Source organism: Acomys russatus, chromosome 21 (assembly GCF_903995435.1).
Source record: "Acomys russatus chromosome 21, mAcoRus1.1, whole genome shotgun sequence".
NCBI lineage: Eukaryota > Metazoa > Chordata > Mammalia > Rodentia > Muridae > Acomys > Acomys russatus.
The window spans coordinates 5,004,983-5,031,217 of record NC_067157.1 but is presented as its reverse complement, the minus strand read 5'-3'; the positions used below and the strand labels follow the sequence as shown (position 1 = coordinate 5,031,217).

General features: G+C 37.2%; 1 pseudogene; it reads right to left on the bottom strand.

The window, feature by feature from the left end:
- LOC127204914 (zinc finger CCCH domain-containing protein 14-like) overlaps positions 1-24,072 on the bottom strand; it is a 41,353-nt pseudogene extending 17,281 nt beyond the window's left edge.
- Between the last annotated feature and the right edge of the window lie 2,163 nt (positions 24,073-26,235).

The window sequence follows — 26,235 nt, the reverse complement described above, 5'->3', positions numbered from 1 at the left end:
TGGAACTGGAAGGACTATGGGCTGCAGTGGTAAGATTAGGATGGAGGAATCAGGACAAGAATCAGCCTAACAGTTACTTAGATAAAGGAGTGATATTCTAATTGAGGCACCTGGTAACTGTATGAGGCAATAAACTAACCGGATAACTTTCCAAATCTAGTTGACTAAAGTTTATCTGCCTAGTGATGAGTCCAGGCCATGGCAATGGGTCTTGCCATTCCATGTTCCACTTAACATCACCTTCTACTTTTCAAAGTCTTAGCCAGTTTATCTCAGAGCATAAAGCGTCAATGACAAAGTACATTTATTAGCTTTTCTTCTGTGGCCAAACGGTAGCGCAATGAGAGACCTCTCTGAGAGAGAGAATCTTATTCTATTGTATTGCAGATTGATCTTAGGGCTCTCTGACTAATCCACTGACTCTTTATATCTTAATTTGCATATTTGTCTGAGAGTTTAAGTTTGGAAAAGATGGTTCACACACATTTCTTTATTAAAACAGTTATTTAAAATTAAAAACTCAAGCTTTTCAAATAGTCTCATTTGGGGATACTATTTTGATAGAGTATGTTAGTGGCTCTGTAGATGCTTAGAGGCTGAGGCCAGAAATACTTTAACCTTAACACTTATTTTGCTGAAGTTATTTAGGAAATGTTTGCTTTTGATCGACAAATTAGTTATGACCAGTATGGTAAGGCAGCCTTGGCCTCAAAATTAGGTGCTATTTAAAAGAAAAACAGAAAATTAATAAGTGCATTGTATAGTAACTTAATGGATATTACAGATTCTTTTAAATTATTTATAGTTTATTGTTATTTTTACATATATATTTATATTATCACACATATGTAAAATAAACTACATACAGCAAAAAGAACCACAGAACAATTGGGAATTAGATTTATGTTACATTCATATTATTTTGACTGTAGATGCTTTTTGAATATATTTTATATAAATTAAAAATATCTAGAGGGGTGGGAAGATTGCTCTGCAAATAAAGACCCTTCCCATGAAATCTAATGATATGAGTTCCTTCCCGGAAATTCACAAAGTAGGAGAACAGAACTAATCTCCGCATGTTGTTCTTTGACTTCTGCATGAATTTCCAGCATCTCACACACACACACACACACACACACACACACACACACACACACACACACACACACACACACACTATACACATATAGAAAAAGTAAATTTAAAGGTATTAATGACTACATATATACATAGGATTAATAGGTCATAATATTTTGTGTTTGAGGAAGATATTTATTAGTTGACTTAGTTGACATATAATTAAAACAATTGTTATGTTAGACAAATACGTATTTTTGTCCTAAAACTGAAATAAATTTCAAATATTTTAAAACTACATTTTGTAGCATATTTATTTTGTTAACATTGCCTCTCTAGTCATATTGGTATCTAAAAAAAATAATACATTAAGATGTGAATTGCTGTCAAATTTTACAGTCTGCAAAATATCATCTTCCAGATGATGAGGTTAAATCAGCATGACATTCTGATCCTACGAGATATATGTAAATGGAAAAGCCATCCTCAGCAATGACTTTAAGTCATAATGAAATACTTAAGATGTCAACAAAAATATCTGAGCACATGAAGAAGCAAGTGTGAATATTGCTAGAAGATTTTTGTGATACCCAATAAGATGAAGGGAAATTTCCAGAATCAAAACACAACAGGAGTCACGATATATCTTTAAGCTCCTGGTCATTATCTATATTTTTTAAGACAAAGAAAATGCAGAAATGATTGCTTTCCAGTCTTGAAAGTATTGAAAGTGAAAATGTTTCCCTTGGGTGCTTATCAGGAATATACAATGTTGAAAACTAGCACTAGATTATAGAGATTATTAAAAAGAAATGGCACCTTGTGCAGGGATGGGTTGCCAGGAGGTAGATGTCCTATAGTTGCTGAGTCGCAGTGCCATTGTGACTTCTAATAATGCTTGAAGCACAATAACAAGATGTCTGAGATGGTTTGGCAGGCCTTCAATCTGTAACTGTGAACATTTTCTAACCCTCTTCAGGATTGCTTCTGTCCCATTTAGGACCTTTTCTAAATTATAGTTTGGTGCCCAGTCTGTCTGGTATTATTTTTCAAACACTCAATGCCTACCACAGAAAATTGGAGATGACACACACATCAGATAGTTCCATCTGATTCAGCTTTGGAGTTCTATAGATAGGCAGCAGTTTAAGTGATTTGAAATTGGGTTGTCATCCAATTTTTTTTTCAGGTTGAGTGCTTTGAAGTCTGAGCTCCTTCTTACCAAAGCCTCTGAGGACAGATTGAAGTGATTCCTTTCTCATGATTTCTGTTGATCTTGTTTCTCCTTGTGGGATTTGCAGTCTTGCTAGAAAGATCTCTTTGGATGGTGAATCTCTTACTCCTCTTGGTGTGATTGAACTCCAAGCCTTGCTTATTACCCCTATATGGCACTGCCTTTGAAGGAATAGATAGTACACAGAATATATCCTTGATCACATTATGTTGCATCAGGATTTGGAGAATTATAGATTTTGTAAAACACAAACAAATAAACGAACAACAACCATCTTATACTCACTGTAGTCATGAATTATAGCCATTGACAAATTTCCTCTAATATTTATTATTTCTGTCTGTTAGGTGTTTTTCTTTGAAAGAATTGAAACTCTCAGAGGAAATTTCATTGCAGTAGTACTAGCATCTACTTTAAAAACATGAAGTTTAATAGTATTAATTTTGACTTTTTTATTATTGTTTGATATTTTCACTCCTGCATATAATGTGTTTTAATCAAATACATACTTCATTTCTTCTACTCAATTCCTCCTGAGTCCGTGCTAGGATTTTGGTTAGCTTGATACATTGATTCTTATATATATAAGGTTCGATAGAACATACAAAATGAATGCTTCCTTATGACTTTGCTCCTCAAGACGGAAGGAATCAACGTTCTTAGTTAGGGATGAGGCATTTATTGACCCTGTGTATGGAAGTAGTATGAAAGCCACTCTGGTGGGAAAGGAAGTCAATTTTCGGTCATGTGCTAACAAAACCTGGGATGAGACACACATCTCTGATGAGAGGTTTTTGTTTTGTTTTGTTCTTTTAAGTTTTCTAAAACTTAGGAAAAAAAGGTAATGAGTTACACTAAGGCATTTTATAATACTTCATTACTGTTGATCTATCCCCAATTCCCCACATGCCGTCCTGATCCCACAAGATTTCTCGTTATGCTTTCATGACACTAGTCCCTTAACACCTCATTCATGGTCCACTTTCTACTTTTATAACCTTCATCCACCACTGTGCACATGTATAGACATTGAATTCTAGAATCTGTATCTGAGAGAAAGCATACAACATATGCCTTTCCCAGCCGAAGCTGTAAAACTATTTTATGTAATATAGTTTCAGTTTCATCTATTTTCATAATAGGATGGTTTCATTTTTCTCGTGGTCAAATAGAATTTCGCTGTGCACACATGCATCATTTCATATCTTCATTTATCTGTTCATGGATGTAACTGCTTTAAGTTGTATAGCAATAACTGGATGTGTAAATATCTCCATTGTAGATTTCCATACTGATGTGTATAACACCCGGAAGTTCACATTGCCTCCAATAGTGAAAAGAGTTTCCTGGTTCCCACATCCTTACCAGAATTTTTCATTTGTGTTCTTGATAATAGCCATTCTGGCTAGGTTAGTTGTGATAGGAAATAGTTTCAATTTGCATTTTTTATGAGCAAGAATTTAAACACAAAATTTATTGTACATTAATATGTCTCCTTTTAAGAATAGCTTGCTTAGTACATTAGTTGACTTTCATTTATTTAATTAGTTGATATTATTTATTAGTTGATGACCAACTGTTATCATTAGCTGATATTTGTTTAATAGTTGACAATCATTTGTTGAGTGAAAGATTATTGTTTTTGAAGTTCTTTACACATTTAGATTTTAAGCATCTGTTGGAAGTATAGCAGGTAGGTAGAGATTCCCTCCCATTCTGTAGGCCCTCTCCAGAATGTGGATGTTTTAGTTAATGTCCTATAATCTTATTTGACAATTCTCTGTGTTCTTTTACTGTGTTATTAGAGGTATAGACACTCTTTTTATATGCCTAAGTCTAGAAATATTTTCCCCTTTTCTAAATATGTAAATTTTTGAATATTTTAAATTGTGTTTTTATTCTTCTCGAGGACTAACATTTCTGTTAAGAGAAAAATATGATTTTTGGATAACATTTTTGAAAAACTAGTTTCAATTGGTTCTGGGACACATTATTCCCATAAATATTTGAGTGCTAAATGGTCAAGTGATTTTAACTATAGTCATATAATTTCCTGTCTTTTGCAACACATACATTGTATAAACCACACATATAGAAGGATTCATATGAAACTTATAAGCCACATACTTTTTTTTTAGGTTTTTCAAGACAAAGTTTCTCTGTATAGCCTTGGCTGTCCTGGAGTCACTTTGTAGTCCAGGCAGGCTTTGAACTCACAGCGATCTGCCTGCCTCTGCCTCCCAAGTGCTGGAATTAAAGGCATGAGCCACTATGCCTGGCAGGCCACAGACATTTTGTACATGGCATAATCTATAATATATTCTTAGTAGATAGCTATGTGGGAAGTTTAAAATGAATAAATAGTTTTAAGAACTTACTAGCAGCAAACTATGATTCAGTTATATAGTCTGAAAAATAATAACTATGTTCAAAATTCCAGAATATGGAACACATGTGCCTGGTGTATGAAGTATACTTAAAACAATCTGGAGACTAAATTCTCTGACTAGGATTTCTATTTTTAGTTTGACATCATAATTTGCTAACATAAACTATATAACTATAGCTTTATAGTGATCTGTTTGGTGGGAAAATAGGGTTTCCTACTGAAAAATATATAGATTATTTCTATCTTCTTAATTTGGTTGCATTCATGTATAATATGCCATAGTATAAAGTGAATTTTGCCAAGCTGTCCAATTTTATTATATATTCTCATATTTAATCTACATTTATTGAGTAACAGCTCTGTACTAGGACCTTTGATAGAGTAAGAAATATGTAGGGGTAGGAGTTGGCTCAGTCAATAAAGTGCTTGTCTTGCAAGCACACAAAAAAAATGAGTTTGATTCCCCAGAACTCATGTAAAAATGCCCAGCATGGTAGTGTTTGCTTGTAATCCCTAGAGAATAGGCACAGAAGAATTCCTGAGGTTCATTGGTCATTGACTCTGGACTAATAATAAGCCATAGGCCAATGAAAGACCTTGTATCAAAGGAGGTAGATAGTGTTCCTGAGGATAACATTGGATGAAGTCATCCTCCAGCCTTTCTACCCATGTGCACACATGTGTACCCTGCACACACAGTAGCATATCCATTGAATGTGCCTACTCATGTAGTTAAGTATATTAAAAAGAAATAAACTGGAATTTTGAGTTTTAGTTGTGATTTCATAACTAAAACCTGAATCTCGAGAAAAATACTAGCAAGTAAACCAATTACAATATTAGCTTAATGGTTTTTACATACTGCAAAGCATAAAGTATAAAGCAGCACTACTATGCTTATTGACTCATATTATTAGTAATTTAAGATAAAAATCATTATTTTCAGCCTTTGGCTACTATATTTATTCTGATATCACTACCATTAGGCAAAATTAAGAATGACCTTGACATTGATTGGTAAGCATTATAATAAAATAAGTATCATTTAAATCATAGCTTTTTAAGGCTAATTTGAAAGTCTCATGGCTATAAATGTAATTAAGCAGATTTAGATCTGAACAACTCGCTATTTTAAAAATAAAATTTACCCAGTGAGGGAAAAAATGATTTGCTTCATTTAAGATGATTATGAGGTAACTTAGAAAAGAATCTTCCAAAATATTCTAAGCAACATGCCATATAAAATCTCAATACCATTTATAAATATAAAGTCTAAGATAAAAAAAAATCTCTAGACACCCATGCATTCATCTCCAAAAATAGTTGTTATCATCTCAGTACCAACAACATGGTCAAATGTAAGTATTATGAAGGCAGAGGGACCCTCAGGAATATTTTAAATGGACCACTTGAAATCTTAAGTCTCACTTTCACTTTGGAAAAGCCAAGAAGCATACTACCATCTATACTCATCTACCCAATTATAAACAGTTACATAATACAACATGTGATATTGGTACATTTTGCCTTGAGGGGGTGCCCATCTTTCTTATTAACCGAAGAATGTATATGTAATTTTAAGTTCATAGGATGTGCTGAGCTTAAAGCTTATAGTGTCTATTTTTTCAATGTGCTGTGTAAAACCTGCCTTTCAAAAAGAGTATGTTTATTTTTTCTTTTAAGTTCCTTTTTATTGATCATTATTGTTGATTAATCTACCTTTGGTAAATACTCATTGCACATTGAATCAGTAGTCACTTGTAGTTAAATGTGTCTTTAAAAACATACATTTCAGTAAGTACTTTAGAATTAATGAATAGACCAAACAGACCATTCAAGGCAACACATTTCATGGAGATGATAGTTTAATTTATTTATAAAATGTTCAGTCCTGGAAATGTATAAAATTTCTCAATATTACCAACTAGTGGCAACTTTTTACTGCCTATGATAATGAGTTTTATAAACACCTGCAATCAAGGTCTTAATACTCAGTCCCATACAAAGAGAATGAAATTTAATGACCTGTGAAGGAGTAACGATATCAGTTTTTTGTCCATTTTGAACAATGGTATAAGGATTCTCTTGTGTGTTAGTATCTTGTGTTTCTCTCCTGTGCACTTAGAATGTCCCAGAGTCATTGCAGTTTAAATGCTACACACAGGCTGTGTTCTGAATAGTACAAGAGCCATGTCTCTACCCCTCACGGCAATAATTGTATTTTTAGCATTTAGCACCTATAAGTAGCCTGAAATATAGTATGGTTTCTCACAAATGGTTTCTGAGTGAGGGAGAAAGCTGAAATCCATGTCAAGTCCTTTCATTTAATTAAGTCTTTAACAAAAATCTTAAAATCGAATTTAGAGAAACAACTGAAGATGCCTATAGTAGATCAAGAATATTTGGAGATTTCCTTCACTTTTTAAAAAGTATTTATTTATTTTAAATTTGCGTGCATTGTTGTTTTGCTTGCATGTATATCCATGTCAGATCCCCTGGAACTCGAGTTACAGATGGCCATGTGGGTGCTGGGAATTAAATCTGGGTCCTCTGGCAGGCAGAACAGCCAGTCTTTTAACTGGTGAGTCATCTCTCTAGCCCCTTCACTTTGACTAAAACCTTAAAATAAAATTTTCTTATAAATATAGAATACATTTACAGTTAAATGTGCCTTTAAAAATAAACAATGTACATTATTGTCTTTGGATAAATTTGGTCCCAGTTCTATGAGAAAAAGTAAAATGAAGTATCTACAGTAGCAGTGGTATTTTCTAGCATTTCCAAAAATAGTAGTATTCCAGGTATCTCCATCAGCAAGTATGTTCTAAGTCTTCAAATGGATGTAAAATGCATTTTTGATCTCATAGTATATACATGCTTCCTGACAAATTCTAACAACTTGTACACCAAAATTGATAGGAGATATAAAGATAATCTTTCCTTCAACCAATTCCTTAAAACAAGAAACAGAATCAGCAATTATATATCCTTCTTCCCTGTGGAAATGTGTTGTAGAAAGGTGTGTCTCAGAAAGGTAGGTTCGTCAGGAGTAATTATTGTGATACATCATGGTCTCCACGTAAGAAGAGTGTCCTCCTCAACACTTCTGGATGTGGTTGGAGTGCGTCTACAGCTTTAGAGTGCTTCCGGACCATGTGTGGGTCTCACTGTGACAAGATTGGATGTGGCATGGCTGGACTTGGCTGCTGAAGGGACCACATTTTGAATAGTGAAGGCTACACAAAATATTCATGGAACAACACACATTGCATTATATAAGGAGAGAGAGAGAGAGAGAGAGAGAGAGAGAGAGAGAGAGAGAGAGAGAGAGAGAGAGAGAGAGAAGAAGAAGAACAAGAAGAAGAACAAGAAGAAGAAGAACAAGAAGAAGAAGAAATCCTAACTTAGATGCCAGAGTCATTCCCTGGCAAATGGTTTGCTTCTTAAAATCTGATTTCGTTCTGAGGTTTCCTCATTGCACTTGCTCATGGAAAGATTTTAAACAGAGAATTTATCCTCTTAGATACACTCTACTACACTGAATACAAAGAAGTATTAAACAGTACCCTGTCAGGTGATGAAGTCAGATTTTGGGATACTTTTGCCCTAAAAGTTGTGTTTATTATGAATAACTACATATAAAGGGGTTCTTTTGATTTCATGGTGCATGTCTTATTGTTTAAAATGCTGATGACGTGTGTGTGTGTGTCTGTGTGTGTGTGTGTGTGTGTGTGTGTGTGTTCCAATTGGTGGACATGAGAAATTGGTGGCCTCCCTTCTTTGACATCTAGATTGGGTTTGCTATCAAGAAAATATAAGATTTAGTGGACAACTTAAAGTGTTATCTGAATTTGGTCTTAATTATGATCAAAATATTGCAGGTAGCATTACAGACTGTCTTCTTTGTAGACAAGCTTAAAGTGTGGGATTTGGTTGAAATAAGAGCGACAGGAAATGTGCTTTGAGTCAAGTGTCAAGGCTATTTGAAGGGAGTACAGTATTCTCATATGTCATTGAGCATAAATATATACTATTTGCTTAGTTTTGTTCATTACTTTTTGATAATCATTTTTGTCTTAGTTTGGGAGTAGTTGTTTTATTTAGATTTAAGAAGCCATAGTTTGTTAGAAAATGATCTGGGCAAATGGAGGAGATCATATTACTGTGGTCATGGGATATGGCACAGAAACTTGCATGGTATAAAATTGATAGGAAAAACTAAGAGAACCATTTTCTTCCTAGTGAGGATATATGTTCTCAAGGCTACCTAATTTTACCCAGCCCTGCATGAGCATCAAGCTTTTCATTTTTATGCTTATTGTAGCTAATAGAATTCATTTCTATAACAAATGGGCAGAAACAAAGGTTTATTTTATTTCATTTTTAAACTTAGTGGTTTTTTTTTTAATTTAGGTAGTATAGAAAATTCTGTTTCCATTTCAAATGTGAAAATTTTTAAATGTGTCTTCCTATTAGGGATCCACAAACTTTGTCAACATGATACAAGAGATGAGATACCTGGCAAGTATTCATAAATCAAAAGGACAAGTGGATGGATGCTCTCTAACTCAGGTTTATCAGTTATAATAATTACTGCATTTTACATATCCATTTTGGGATAATTTATGCAAGCATAAAAATAAACCTATTTCTAGTTCAATGCATTCTTGACAGAAAAATGATTCTGAAACTGTATGAAAAACATTTGTCTGTTATTAAGAAAACTACTTCATTAAGTAAAATGGGATTAGGCATTAAAGCACATATGGCAAAGAGAACTGATTTCACTTAAAGGAGCAGTGTTTAAGTTGTTCAGGCAAGATAGGAAAACACTTCACATTATACCTGCAGCTATCTGCATATTATGCAGGTCCAGAAAGGTCTATATAGAAAAAGCTTACACTTGCAAGTTTTTGTTAAGAAAAATGAAAGTGATGGAAATTTGATTTCCTTTGTGGCCCTGTGAACATTATTTCATTCTTGATGAGATGGTAAGCTTTGAAAGAGTAAGCTTTTTGTTTTTCTTGTAAATGAAGTCATATCAAGACTTGAACCCTGACATGCAGAGCAAACATTCTCTGCAAAATGGCTAGAGGCCATTTCTAGGCAATGGCTAATGCAGTTATATTCTCTTTCTCCAAATCTTCCATGATGTTTTTAACTGGTAACATTGAAAGAGTGTAATGGGGAAGAATAATAAAACAATCCTTTCCATGATGATTGGTGAAAAATATTTTTCTTTGTCATGCCTTATAAAGACATTCTACACATAAAAGACATTCACCATCGATTTTCTCTTTACCAAAAAGGAGACATTTCTACATGCTTATTGCCTGACTGTTCATAGACTCTTGAACACTCACATTCCCAGTCAGCTCTTAAAGCATACAGTGCCCTTTGAGATTTGTTTTCTTTGATGTTTCCCTTTTCTCCTAATGCATACCCTTATGGAGTGTATCAAATAGACTTATTTCTTCAGAAGTTCTTTAGTGTTATAAATCAATAGTTAAATTAGATCAGAGCTCTAATTCCTATAGCAGAGCACCATTCTTTTTATAACCCAAAGATAACCTCAGATATGCTCACGACTCACAAGCCGGCTTCATCAAAGCTGACTTCCCAAGAGGTGTGGTTCGTGGGCATCTGGCTCATTCTGTCCTCCATCCATACTTATATGTCACCTGCTTCGAACTGCATCAGTGTGGAAACTTGTCAGGAAACAGCATAGCAGGCTGGGCAGTGTGCCAGGACCATTGTAAATGGAGATGACCAAAGTGAAAGAGAGGTGGAGGTGAGTGTGTGGCAATCTAACAGTGTTGCATTGACGCAGAAGTAAAACAAAGGCAGGGAGGGATGCATCTGAAATGCACAGACTACTGCACATGGCTTCACAGGCCTTAGAAACTAGATTGACAGAAAGGACCACTCATTCTAGCAGAAAACTGCTTCCTAAGTGTCAACTTTATAAAACCATTTCATGAATGAAAAGAGGGGCATTACAGTGACAGAAAATGTCAGGCTATAATACTGGTCTAGAAAACCCTTTAAAATATCCACTGCTAGTATGCACTACAAAAGTCAGAGATGGCAGGACATTAGAAGTTGACTTCAATGGAATTTATTTTACTATATTTTGCCTAAAGCAATCTACCTTTCTACTAAACTGTAAGAGCACAATGTAAAATGAAACACTTGTACAAAGTTGGTAGGGTTAAAGTGCTTCAGGCACTGTGGAAAACAGCCCTAAAGTCCCTCAAGAAAGTAAAAATAGGAGCATGATACAGTTTAGAACTCTCACTTGGTAGGTATTTATCCAAAAGACCTGAAATCAGAGTCTGGAGTGGATATCAATGTACTCCTTTGTTGGTGCCGGTATCTCTGTCATTATTATGCCCAACAGCTAAACTGTAGATGAGAGGGATGGGGGGTGGGGAAGGTTGAAATATCTTCAGCATTGCACTGGTGCATAATATGCTGGGTGGAAGGGGCTGAGCTGAAGGCTGAGACTCAGAGCAGGAATGAGAGCTGGAGTCAGTGCAATCAAGATATTACTTCAAACTTTGGCAACAACTTACAAAATCAAACTAGAATAAGAGAGATAGCCAAGAGTTTAGGTCACATCAGGAGGAGGATGCTGCGTAAATGTAGGGCATAGAAGGAATAATGGAAGCATCAAGCATGTTGAGGCATCTCGGGTGAAGCGAGGCAGAGAATAATGCTGACGTGTCTGGCTTCCGAGAAAGAGTTGGCAGGATTGAAGTGGAGAAATGAGCTCTTACGGGTTGACTGGATACAGACAAGCCATCACATGCTTGGTTAACATGAGTAGGCGGAGCTCCTTTTCTTTGCAGTGTGCTGGAGAACTTGGCAGTTTTTTGCTAGCATTTAAGCCTCAGAGACTCCTTCCAAGGCACGATCCGTGATGATTTGTTTTGTTTGCTCAGTAGTTGTATTCTGACTGATATACAGATCTTGATCTGCAGTGTGTAAGTAAATTGAAAGAAAGATCATAATACACTCAGGCAAAGTTTGAGCTTTTGAATAAACAGGAAAATATAGTCCAGTAAATTACTCTCAACTTGAATATTTTATTGTACCCACTGTCTTCCTTCTATACCCTCAGTCATAGTCATAAATAATAAGCTATGCTATTATTGTGCTAAGCACTAGGCCTCAGACTCTTACCTTTATTTCAGTCACTTCTGCTTCAGGCCTTTCTGTAGTCTAGTTGGTATCCAAAGACACAACATCAAATTTCTGATAACACATGAGACTGAAAAGGCAGTAACATAATTTCTAATGGTAAAATATCAAACCAAAAATAACATGAACTTTTTCTTATTTAAAATAGCTTTTAGGGCTCATAGAGGCTCACAGAAATTGAAACCACAGAGCCTATATAGGTCTGGGCTATGTCCTCTGCACGTAAGTTATGGCTATGTAGTTTGGTCTTCTTGTGGGACTGACTCCTCAAGGTGAGAGTGCAGGTGTCTCTGACTCTTTTGCCTGGCTTACCTCCAGCCTTGATACTACAGTTTGTGCCTGGTCTTGTAGCTTGTTATGCTGTGTTTGGTTGACATCCCTGGGAAGCCTGCTCTTTTCTGGAAGGAAATGGGGAAGGAGTTGGTCTGGGCAAGAAGGAAGGTGGGCGAGGCTGGGAGGAGTGGAGTGAACAGAAATTGTGGTCAGGATGTAGTGTATAAGAGAAGAAAAATTTAAAAGACGCAGTTAAATGCCACAGGCAGAACTCTAAATTCTGGTGGTCCCTATCATATATCTAAGTATATGAATACAAGTAGAGAGGACCATAGAGAAGGGAACATCACTTCTCGAATTTTCATGCACCAGTGAGCTGCATTTGCGAGGCACAGCACAAGAAAAGAGGATTCTCTATTAAATTGTTCTGAAGAGAAAAGGGTGTGACATTGGCAATGACAATGCTTCTTTCTGCACAACTATTCATAGCTCTTCCCCTTCTTTCCCTTCTCTCCATGGGGGTCGTTGGTCTTTATGTCTGAGTTACTTGACAGCAGAGATGTACTTGTGGAAGTTGCCTTAGATTTCCTATAATCTCTGAGCTGCCTCCTTTCTTAATGATTCACATTAGTAGGATTCTAGAGAAGTCAACCAGTCCAGTGTGATGTGATTTATGGGCAAGATCGTGTGCTGTGCTCCCTACACAGTCTAAGGGATCTGGGAGGATGAGCTAATCTGAGTAGAGTGGACGCTTCCCGCTGAAGTGGACCAGGAGTCTAGCACAGAAAGAGCATTGCGTTCCCAGAATGCTGCAAAGAGAAATTCTAAGTGAAAGCCCTGAACTGATCAGCCTGCTCAGATGCGTTGTTACAGCTTGTCTTTTATTTTTATCTTACTAGTGTGGGCTGTTTTCTCTCAGCTGCTTCTCTTGGCTCCTTGTTCTTAAAGTGAGGCAAGTTCAGTCTTTGTTGGCTGTTTTTATTAAGCCCTCAAATTCTCACACACTTACATGTCTCTATTATATTGTGTGCCAAACACTTCTCAGTAACTATCATTCTTAATTAGTAAAGTATTAAATATATCAGAATTTTGGAGTTTAATATTTATGCACTAATATAGAAGGTATGCTATATAAATATGTTACATAAATGTGGCTATCAGTATTATTTAATTGTCATTTACTTTGAGTTTTAATTATGTTTCTGTTACTGTGTGCTAGTCCACATTAGTGTGGTACCCAAGAAGGCCAGAGTTGGGTGTTAGAGCACCTGAATTGGAGTTCCAGGTGGTTGTGACCTGCCGGATATGGGCACTGGCAACAAATTAGATCTTCTGCAAGAATATTGAATCTATATAGCCCCATTATCAATATTATTTATGCATGTATGTGCATCACACGTGTGCTTGGTTTCTGAGGAGGCCAGAAAAGCACTGTGTCTCCTAGAACTGGAGTCCTGGGTGGTTGTGAACTACAATCTGGTTTCTGAGAACTGTGCACAAGTCCTCTGCAAGAGCAGGTGCTCTTAATCACCAAACCTAGGCACATATGTTATCAAGGACAAGAAAAAGCAATATGTATACACATAACTCTGAAGAAGCAAAAACAAAAAAGAAAGTCAATAGTGAACTAAAGAAAGGTAGAGTACAATTTGATTGTTGAGCTTCACATGTAATCCTTAAGTTTAGAAAGAGGAATTGTAAAGCCTGATTTTGCTAATCTGAGTATCAGTTTATCCATAACTGTAAAAATGTTTGAAGAAAAAACTCCAGGATCAGCAAACATATTTCTTTTTCTTTACAGGCAATTGGTGCGGGTGAAGAAAATGTTCAGTCGAGTATTGGGTTCCAATAGATAGACAGGGGCAGGTTTTAGAGGATGCTTGTTTGCCCCAGGATACAAAGTTTCTGAATCTGAATCGAACTGCCTAGGTCACATGGGAATCCCAGTAGATTAGCGCTGGGCATCTATGCCCGTCTGCTCAGAGCCCAGCTAGGGCTGATGGGTTACACCAGGTGAAAACATCAGTAAACAGATGAGCCCAGCGGGTCTTCTGGGAAGCTCGGGGATTTAACTGAATACCATAAATCCCACTGCACTCATTTTAGCTGAAGGTCAGAACCGATACCCAGGATCCTAAGAGAAAAGCCACATTGTAAAGTATTCCTGTTTTATACAGATTCTTGTTTTCCACACATCCCAAGAAGAGACATTTGAATATATAAATAATATTCACTGGGCTGTACTCTTCCAGGGACCTCCAGTGCTGAAAGCTGAACCTGATCTATACAGTTTGGGTATGCTGAATTAATTTCTTTATTTTTTTCCACAATCTCAAATTTCTTATCTTTTAGAATAAGTATGTATTCCTTTTAAGTCTAAAACTGGCTGTGGTGGAACCATCCATGTTACATGGGCCAGACAGAAACCTTCAAACACTCTATCAAGCAGCACCGAAAACCCATCATAGGACAAGTGTTTGTATTACTTGAACACTGTTGTGTTTTATTTCTATTAGCAGAACAGAGTTGTCTTATTAGTGTATTTTATATTATCACTAAAATTATATTATCACTTATCATTACATTATTTAGGTAAAAATTTAAGATGCAGTAATTGCATTTAGTAAGGTCTCTCTTTACTGTAAAGATAATGAATCTGTGAAAGAGAAAATTGTGATTTCCGTCTAAGCTTCCATCCCACTCTTCAGCAGCCACTGAGATCAGGTCCGAATGCACATAAGGTTCTTCTATGGTGAACGCTTGGAATTTGGATACACTGACACCAACTATGATTTCTTGAGAATACTCAACTGCACCACGCTCAATCCCCAAGCCTTATCTCTGGGAGAATCATGGACATGGTCAAATGTGAGGCACCGAGTATGTGAGAAAGTCGTATCACACTCTCCACTCAACTGTGGAGAATATTCTGACCATTGGCTAGATCTGGGAAGGGGTTTAAAGTTTACCTCCTGTATTGTCCTTGGCTGGTGCCTTAGTTTGAGCGGGACCCCTGGGCCCAAATCTGCCTATCATATTGTTCTACTTGTAGATTTCTAGGACCCTCTGGATCCTTTTATTTTGCTGTTCTCCCATGCGTCTCTCATTTAGAGTCCCAATAGGATGCCTTCCCCTCTGTCCCAGTTTCCTGGTAAGTGAAGGCTTTCGTGGGACATGCCCCTTGGGCTAGTATGCAGATATAAGTGAGTATATACCATTTGATTCTTTCTGCTTCTGGGTTAACTCACTCATTATGATCATTTCTAGCTCAATCCATTTATCCACAAATTTCGGGAATTCCTTGTTTTTAATAGCTGAGTAGTATTCCATAGTGTATATGTACCACAGCTTCTTATTCAGAAAAAAAGATGTTCATGTTGAACCAAAATTTTACTGAACAATAATAGTTAAAATGCATGCTCATTTTCTAAGACTTTGTTCTTATCAAAGTCATATTTGATTTTCTATCAAAGTCTTAAAAATGATATGTTCTTCTAAAAATGATATAACATCAGTACTAGCCCAAGGGACATGTCCCACGAAAGCCTTCACTTACCAGGAAACTGGGACAGAGGGGAGGACATCCTATTGGGACTCTAGATGAGAGAAGCATGGGAGAATGGCAAAGTAGAAGGATCCAGAGGGTCCTATAAACCTACAAGTAGAACATTATGATAGGCAGAATTGGGCCCAGGGGTCTCACTCAAACTAAGGCACCAGCCAAGGACAATACAGGCAGTAAACTTTAAACCCCTACCCAGATCTAGCCAATGGTCAGAACATTCTCCACAGTTGAGTGGAGAGTGGAATATGACTTTCTCACATTTGACCATGTCCCCTGGAGGGGGAGACCTAGTGGCACTCAGAGGAAGGACAGCAGGTTATGAAGAAGAGACTTGGTACCCTATGAGCATATACAGGGGGAGGTAATCCCCCTCAGGAACAGTCATAGGGGAGGGGAATAAGGGGAAAGGGGGAGGGAGGGAAGAATGGGTGGACACAAGGGATGGGATAACCATTGAGATGTAACAAGAATTAATTAATAATAAAAAATTTTAAAAAATCATTTTTAATCACATGTTGTCTGAATGCATTTTCCTTGTTCAGATGTTTATCTATTCTTGAATATGTATGTGTGTGCATGCATGTACCATGTATGTATATAAACAGGGTCATGTGTGTTCTTCCCTGTGCCTTATTTGATGTTATTTTGGCACTTTAGCTGTCTCTAGAACTTGGAAAGAAATTAGCTTAGAGACTTTGTGCTGTAAGAAACCATGCCTCACATAGATCTGTGCCACATTTGGTTAATTTCTGAAAGACAAATGGTTTATTTTTAGTAAGGAGAAGTTTGTTATTGGAATATGACCTTGCAAGTAAGAAAGGAGAGTGAAATGAAGTGCCCAGCATAGTTATCATCAACATGAGCATTTGAGATAATGACAGGAGCATTTTTCCTTCTGATTAAGCTGCTTTTCTTCCTCCTATTCAGCTTTTTTTGGGACAAGGAAACAAATGATCAATTTAGAATTGCATTACATTCACGATGAACAAGACTATGAGCTCAGGTTTGGGCAGGCAGTCCAGTTTAAAGGAGTCATGCCTTTAAAGAGGGCCTACTGGAAGCAGTGAACCCTTGCACAGGTGCATATTTGCCTTGAAATAATCTAGAAAGCAAGCTGCTCACTCAGAAGGAACCATATTGTAGGAAGAAACAAAGTAGGAAAAATGGATGTTTGAAGCTGCAAGATATCCTGCTCCACAGTGCTGGCGTGCATTTCCCCCAATCCTGCAGTTGTCAAACGACATTTTCACAAACAGTTATACTACAATAAGGATAGGTTACATTATTAGGCAATTTTTTTTGCCAAGGGTTTCCCACGTGTATACTTGTGTCCTGAGCCAAAGAAATATGGATCTTACTGTTTTCATCTATCTCGGTAAGAGCAATGGTTGCCATTTCACGGAATGAGAGCAGAGTCTCTGGTCTGTTAATTTCTTCCAACCACTCTAATGAGATTATCCCTTTCCTTATTGTATTGCTCAGTGCAGAGATTATGTTGTATACTGATCTCAATCTTCGGAGAACATTTTAGTTGGGATTTGGCTTATATTTTGTGGGGGTTGACATTTTATTTCATGAATAGAATACACAGATTCATGAATTTTCATAGCCAGGCATGAAAGGATCTGAACTTGTGGACTTCAGAGAATGATGACTTAAGAGTTACATTGCTGGGGAGAGATACTGTGACCACACAACTCTTATGAAGAAAAGCCTTTAATTGGGGCTGGGTTATCATTATCATCATGGCAGGAAGCATTGCAGCACAGGTAAACATGGTGCTGGAGAAGGAGCTGAGAGTTCTACATCTGGATTGGCAGACAGCAGGAAGATTGACACTGGCCCTGGCTTGAGCATTTGAAACATCAAAGCCTGCCCCTGCATGGCACATTATGTCTAAGAAGGCCCCACCTCCTAATAGTGCTATTACCTAGGAGCTTGCAGGTATTTTTTAAAAAGTTGTTTATTTATTATGTGTACAGTGTTCTGCTTGTCTGTATACCTACAGGCCAGAAGAGAACGATAGATGACATTATAGATGGGTGTGAGCCACCATGTGGTTGCTGGGAATTGAACTCCGGACCTCTGGAAGAGCAGTCGGTGCTCTTTACCTCTGAGCCATCTCTCAAACCACCACAGATGGGCTTTCTTTGTCTGCCTGGAAACTTATTTTAGTTTGCTGACAAGATTTAAACATGGACATACTTAAGAGTATGATTCTCCTGCTTCTCTTAAAAGTCAAAACATTCTAGTTATAGGTGTCCTCATGAACTCACAGCAGATGTGGTTTCCAAATCAGACAAGGGGAGAGGCTCTCTAGGCCCCACCCCTTACTAAGGAGCTACATGAAGTGGAGAGCTGCTTAGGGAGAAAACCATCTTTTGGAGAGCATGTGGTTACTGGAAGGTTAGCCATGCCCTAATAGGTGGTTCCACACTCACGCAAAAAGGGTGCACATATTGGAATTAGTGAGTTATTTTTAAAAGGAAATGGCATGAAGATGGAGATGGAAGTATAAGGATGAATGGCAGGAGTTGGAATGGGAAGTGAGGGGCAGATAGGATCATATTTCATTGTATACATATATGAAATTCTCAAGACATTAAAAACAAAAACAAAAGACATTAAAAACATTTGAATATGCTGGTAGGCCCAAGGCTTCACCCTGCAAGGCTGGGCAGTTTTTTTTGGTTTTTTTTTGTTTGTTTGTTTTTTGTTTTTTGTTTTTGACAGTCATTCTTGTATGGTTGTTTGTCTTTGGGTGACTGGGAACTGATTTTTCATTTGCCTTAGATTTCTAAACTCACATCACCTTATGATATACTTCTTGTCTCTGTGGACACTAATACAGTTATTGTCTATTTCTTACTATGAAATAGATTTGGTGGTTTGTTGTGTGGTTAGAAATAAGTTAGGGTCATTTTGCTGTCTTTGGATGGAAATTACAGAGGTAGGGAGATGCTGTGTTCTAGAGTGCCAGACGCTTATGGGCTGAGCCTCAGAACTAATGGATCAGCGTGCTGGACTGTGAGAACTGGAGGCTAATGGTTCCAGGTGTTCAAAGTCAGAGACTTCTGGCTCTAGTTACTCAAGTCAGGGTAATTACTCTAGGTCCTGTGTGTCAGTGAATGATAGCCCTCCAGAACTCTACTTGCTGCTCAGCTTTTCCAAGACACTTTTGCCTTCCCCAGTTGAGGCTCTGAGTAGCCTATTGTTTTCCATGGCTTTGGTTTTCTGTCTCTTCTTCCCTTCTCAGGACTCCATGTCCTTCCTAGTTTCCATAGTCTCTGCTCCCAGTTAGTTTCTTTTCCTCAGCTACTATATAGATACCTTCCAAAGCACTGTGCTCAGGAGTGACTTGTCACCCTCCTTCCCAGACATCCAGCTCATTCAGAAACTCTATCAATATAAAGACCATACATAGGCAGTAAAAAAAAAAAAAAAAAAAAAAAAAAAAAAAAAAAAAAAACTGTTGGGAGAAGCTTTTACTGGGATCTAACATTATAAGAGTAGTCTAAATTAGGGAGGTCCCTTGGACTGGTCTAAAGTCTTAGAAGCAGACTAGTTAAGTGTCTCTAGAAGAAAGGTGTGCCAAACACAGCTTCCACCAACCACCAGTGTCCCCAAGCCTGCTCTATCCTGCCAGTCACAGGATGTTTTGCTGAGTCAGTGTGTAATGTGCATGTGTGGATGTGCAGACACACACGCGCGTACACACACACACACCTGCCCTGAGTGAGAAGAGCTATAGGATGAAAATGACCTAGAAAATGGCAGGAAGGCTTATGTAGTAGATACAAAGGCTTGTCTAGGATAATGCAAAGTGCCTGGTGGCTGGTACGAATTGTCTGGAGATAGCTTTCTGAGAGCAGAAGCACAGGCTTCAGCCACAGCCACTGTCACTGTGGTCTTCACAGGTGGAGTGGGATTCCTTCAGTCTTGGTGAAGTGTTCAATTCAACCAGTCTGCCAAGATGAAAGCCCACCCAGTCACCAAAGCAAGGGCTGCAGAGTTGATAGTTCCCCATTGAAGGCTGTAGGGTGCTGGGTAGGCTCTGAAAGCTGTACATCAAGTCATCTAGAAGCTGGCTGCCACGAGCTTCAGTTATTGAGAGGAACAGAGAAAGAAAGGAAGGAAGGAAGAAACAATCATATAAAGATTAAGTACAATGCACAACAAAGTTGTAGTATTTTCTCCAAGTTTTGTCTTAGAAGCTTCTCTCAGCTTAACAGCAACTCAATCCAAGAGAGCCTTAGGTTTATCTGTCTATCTCAGGAAGGTTTAGTGTACAGATGCACTGAATGACTAAGATTTTTTTAATTAATTTTTTATTTTTTTATTAATTTATTCTTGTTACATCTCAATGTTTATCCCATCCCTTGTATCCTCCCATTCTTCCCTCCCCCCATTTTCCCATTATTCCCCTCCCCTATGACTGTTCCTGAGGGGGATTACCTCCCCCTGTATATGCTCATAGGATATCAAGTCTCTTCTTGGCAACCTGCTGTCCTTCCTCTGAGTGCCACCAGGTCTCCCCCTCCAGGGGACATGGTCAAATGTGAGGCACCAGAGTACGTGAGAAAGTCATATCCCACTCTCCACTCAACTGTGGAGAATGTTCTGACCGTTGGCTAGATCTGGGTAGGGGCTTAAAGTTTACCGCCTGTAAGATTTATTATACCAAAACCACATCAAATCTTCACAGAGGTAGATATATAGGAATAAAGTCTAGAAGAACACAAAGCAAGCAAGCAAATCTTCACTTCATGACATCCCATTGTTGGGCTGGAAGCCTGCAACCAGGCTCTACTCATACACAGGCCATTTTGTCTGTTAATGAAGTTTGTTAGAAAATCAAGCTCCTGGTGGATCTTCATGCTGCTGGCATGAAGAAAATTCCAGAGTTGCAGGAGAAATGCCAGTATTTAGTAAAACCATATGGTTGTACAAACAGTCCACATAAACACCCTGATCTGTTTGGTACAATAAGAACATATTTGAAGTTCCAAAATGGAATTTTAAAGGACAATCCCATAAGTAAATTCCGATGAAGCAAACCAGGCCTATTATGGTAACTATTTTCTCCGGAGAGCAAAAGCAAATTTTTATATTTTTGTAGGTAAATAGTTTTGAGAAAGTAGTTTGTCATGAAAAAAAAATTAAAAACCTTCCTACTTTAGATTTCTAACCTGTTTTCCTCTGGAAAGCAGTCAGATGATCAACTATGTTAGCAGCAAACCTTATCATCTGTCTCTCTGAGCTCTACTAAGCATCCAACAGAGAAACACATCTTATAATGAGCTATTTGAGCTTTCTTTGATTCTCTGTCTCTTTATGTGTATCTTGTATGTTGACCTCTGTGTGTGCCAGTGTGTGTCTTGTGTATGTTTTATATGTGTTTCTGTGTATTTTGTATGTGTGTCCTGTGTTTGTTTTGTGTGTGTCACTCTGTGTGTGTGTGCCTGAGTATTCCTTTGTATGTATTCCTGTGTGTGTGTGTGTGTGTGTGTGTGTGTGTGTGTGTGTGTGTTGGGGATGTTTTGCATAAGAGACTGAACTAAAGGCCACGAGCACACTAACCACCCTTCTGTGTAGAAGTCAGACCTTTTTGTTCTTTATACACTGGTCTTGAACTTACTCTGAAGTTACACAGATTCTCTGCCTTCAACCTCCTGAGTAGTTGGGCATGTATCCCTATGTCCTGTTTGTTTTGTTGATTAATTTCATTCAGCATATGTGAAGCAAATGGTCCTTTGGAGAAAACCTCTCTATGCTTATAGAGCAGTTTGCAGTGACTATATAAAAGCTCTTAATATGTAATATATATATATATATATACACATATGTATAAGTATATATATATATGATCTTGTTAGATCGTTTTACTATTGAAAAAGAAATATGTCATGTACAGAAGAGTACTTTTTTAATAAACCATGTTTAATGGTAGAAGTTATATTAGTATTCTAAATAGAAACGTGCAGGTCCACCAGTGTACAGCCTTCTATGCTTTACTCCCATGAGTAAATTCACTTATATGATAGAAAGGGGCCTTGCAAATGTGATCAAGTTAGCTTTTAGTTGAAGAGATTTCTGTGTGTTATCCAGGTGGGCTCGATTTAATTACAAAATTTTCAAAGTCTAAAGGAAAGCAGAAGAAAGGATCAGAGAAATACGGTGGTGCAGACATGAGCCAGTATCACTGCCTTTGAAGACAGAAAAAGGGGCAGGAGCCAAGTGCTATATAAGCTTTCAGAAGCCAGCACTTGATCTCAGCTAACGGCACACTGTGAAATTGTGACCTTGGTCCTACAGGTGGAAGCAGCTGGATTTTTGTCAGCAACTTGACTGTGCAAGGAAATGATCCTGTGTGGAGAGTCCAGCAGAGAACACTTGCTGACACAATGATTTTTAGCCAGTGAATGTGCCAGGATCATGTCTCTTCTTCCACACCTGTAAGATAATAAATTCTTGTTGCTAAAACTGGTATTTGACAATTTGCTATGACATCCAGAGAAACCCAATGTAGAGTCTTTTATTATATCTATTTGCTGAAACACCTCTTACTCTGTGCCCCTGTCTTACTCTTTTAATGCTATGATCTCAAGAATCTAATTATTGTTTTAATGCCCTGTTTAAGAACTCTAAGCCTACACCAAAGTAATAATCGACTACTGTCCTCTCTTTTCTTCTCATATTTGCAATTTTATTGTTAGAATTTATTGTTAGAATCTAAAATATTGTTAGAATAGAATTTATTGTTAGAATTGTTAGAATCAATGCTTTGCTTGTAGTTGCACATTTACTTACAGACTGACATGACATTGATGGTTCGAGATCAAGAAGGATGCTGCTGGAGGTTGCTCTGTGTTGGTGACATAGAGTAGAGCAATTGCTCTTCCTCTCTTCTCCATTTAAATCCTTTATTGACAATATCAAATATTTTCATATCACCTGTAAGAAATCAGATAACAACATATTTGATCTGATCTATAATCCTGTATTCTGCTCATTGGTCCACTTGTTAATAATAACACAAATATTTTAGTACTAAGCTATGTCTTTATTTTTAAAAATACTTTTTAAAGTACTGAATACTTTTCTGAAAATTTAAGTCACATATTTTATTCTCCACAACATTATTCTAAATCATCTTTGCTCTTTTTGTTTCCGTATAAGTTTTATAGTCAATAAATTTCCACACAAAAATTGCTTGAATTGTGACTAAAACTAAATTTAATTTGAAGATAACTTGAAGAAAAGCATTAGGTGAATCAGTATATGAATATGACAGATTATGTACCTATATTTATTAGTTTTATCTTTAAGTTTCAAAATTTTATAGTTTTTATTGTGTACAGTTTGTCGGTTATTCATCATTTTGTCCCAGATATTGATGTTTTAAAAACTGTTATAAAAAGTGTCTTTATAAAATTTATCTCATATTTTGTCAATACATAAAAGAAGTTGTTATATTGACCTTCTATCGTTGCAATTGGATTATTTCTTCATTTGTTTATATGCACAGTCATGTTGTCTTTGAGTGATGGTGGCATGTTTATCTCTTGCTCTCAATCCTTGTGACTTTATACATCCTGTAATGTTGATTTTGGCCTAGACCACAGCATTCTTACAAAACAGAAAGAAAAAAATTGTTAAAATTCAGTTTTGAAAGTCAATATGTAAGAAATTATCTTATTTCATTTTTATACTATCGTTTTAAAATTTAGGCTTCGTGTTATATTAACCTTATTAAAAAAAAGTCTTACCTACATTGTCCAACATGTCAGTGGCTGTTCATCTTGGTGACCTGCTGCGGATATGGGTACAGCCTGGCACAAGATTTGCACCCTCTCCCCCTGATTTTCAAGAGCCAGTGAGAGCTCTCTGGATAGTGCCAGCTTTGGAAAGTTTCTGCAGTGAAGGCAATTAGAGCTGAAGTTTGTTTAGAGGTATTTTTGCTGTTTGATAGTTTTAGTATTTTATTAATTTGAGGGAGTTTCCTCCCCCAAAGGAATTTGTCACTTGTATTTCATAGTTCAGTAGTTTACATATTTATTGTATGATGTCCATTTCTAATGTTGGCAACTAGTGTGTGATTTTTTTTTCTTTTTATTGTCCAGTCTTCCTTCAGCTTTATAACATCCATTTTTCTTTTCTAAAGTTAACTTTGACCTTAACGGATGTTTTTCATTTCGTGTTAGAATCTGAAGAACAAAAGCGACCCAAGCAATCTCAAGAGTCCAGAAGAGCAAGATCTTTATTTGAATGAGGCAACAAAAACTTACCAGTCAGGGACAGGTACGCAGACTCTGAAACTGGTTCCATCTTTGAACATTGATCTCACTAAGTGTTTAAGCAGATGACAATATCTTATTGTCCTGAGGCAGCTACTGATTGATCAGGGCTGTAAAACATACTCAGGAGAACTGTGAGAGCTGTGACCCCAGAGAGAAATTGAATAGCATATTTATATGATGGAACCCTAAAGTAAGGGGTGCATGGCAGGCTGCAGCATTGTCCAGTCATATTTTGATACAAGGGGTTGGCCCTGAAATCAGAATGATAAGGGAACAAAAAGTGGGCAACCTGCCTATAATCAGTTAAGTCATGACAGGCAATATATTACAACTTGTATGCCTCAGTTTAGATAATCGGCAACTTCCCTCTTTATGTTCTTTACTGGTTAACAGACAAACATGAAATATCTGCAGAAGCAGGATAGGAGTTGGTTCTAGGGCCTGGGAACATGAACTCAATTTTGACTCTGCCAGCGTGGTGGGGGTTTTTCCTAAGATGCTGGACTCTGGCCTCCTAAAAATGTTGCTGTTGTTTTCTCATTACAGATTAAACATGTAACAATAAGAACTAGAACACAGCCTTTTTGTTTATGGATTAGCTATACATGTTAATAGGAGGTTAGTCAAAGATGGCTGAAGGCGTCTGCCTTGATTCTGCCTTGAGCCGGCTGGTTGCATTAACTTCAATTTTACTAAAGCAAACTGCTGAAGGAAAGTTGAGGAGGCTAAGCAGGAACTCAGTTTTCCATGTGTCAGGCAGATTCAGTTACATGTGTAAAAGGATATGCTTAATAGGTAGATGGATTTATAATGGAACTTAGAGACATATCTGGGCTAGAATTTAAAATGTGAGCATAAGCTTCATATAAATAATGTTGGAAACTAATATAACTAATCATATCTCTAGAGGAGTAGGTACAAAAGAAGGAGACAGGACAGAAGGCTCGATTTAATGCTAAAAGCTTCATGGGATGGAATAGAAAGACCAAAACCAACTGACAGAGATTGGGAGAAGAGATGTCCGCCTGAGTCAAGGTAACACAGTGTATAATGAAGAGGGAGGAAGAAGGCTGAGGAGATGAATTAGTTGGTAAAGTTCTTCTCTGCACACATAAGAACTAGAGTTCATATCCCCCCCCCCCACACACACCACACAGACACACACCTCACACAGACACACACACAGTGCTGCAATGGCTCACTTATGCTAACATACACACACTTACACACAGATGCAGATGCAGTGCCACACTTTTGCTCATTGGTACGCACACAAAACACACACCCGCCAAGAGAAAATGAAGGACAAAGAGATATAATTTTTGAGGTTCAATCGAAGACCAAGAATTGAAAAGATTTGACAAGAAGCAGAGTAAGAACACAGAGATGAGGAGCAGTTTGAGTAGCGATATGCAGGCAAAAGGCTATATTTAAGAATGGAAAATTTAAGCAGAAGTAATCAGAGGCACTGTTAGAAAGAGAAAAACATCTATAGAAAATAAAGGTGAAACAACGAAGTGTCTTTGCCTTAGAAAGATGGTACTAGTAACAATTTTACCCTTTGACTCCATCATCTATTCATAGGCTGCAAAAAAAAAAATATTTCTAGCTGCATCTCCAACACATACTTACTTTCAGGGTAGCATTACACCAAGACCAGTAATAGTAAATATTAAGAATATGGAACTATGCAGTTTTCAGTCAAATTACAGGGCACACTAAAATCCTATTTCTTTGGTTGGGAATAAACACAAAGTAGATACAACAAGAGAGTAAAGGAGACACAACAGTGAATGAGTGAATTTGAATTTGATATCTGGGAAGCCTTAATGTTTGTATTATTTTGGATAACAGATTCTCTAGTAAATCAAAATGACTTCAAGGAATAGTGACAGAATGCAATAGAGAAATCAGAAAATGAACTTTGAAAAGCAAATTTCACACACACACACACACACACACACACACACACACACACACACACAATGTATTTAAATTAACCAATAAGCTTCGTATTAATTCCAGGACCTAGAGTTTTGTGGCAAATGACTGCAAACTTCAAGAAATTCTGAAGATTACATTCTTTACTCAGTTCCATATTTTCAAAATAGGCTTAGGTTTTATTTTAAATCAATATATGTCAGTATACAATGGAAAACAATTTCACTAAAATATTTGGAACAATCATCAC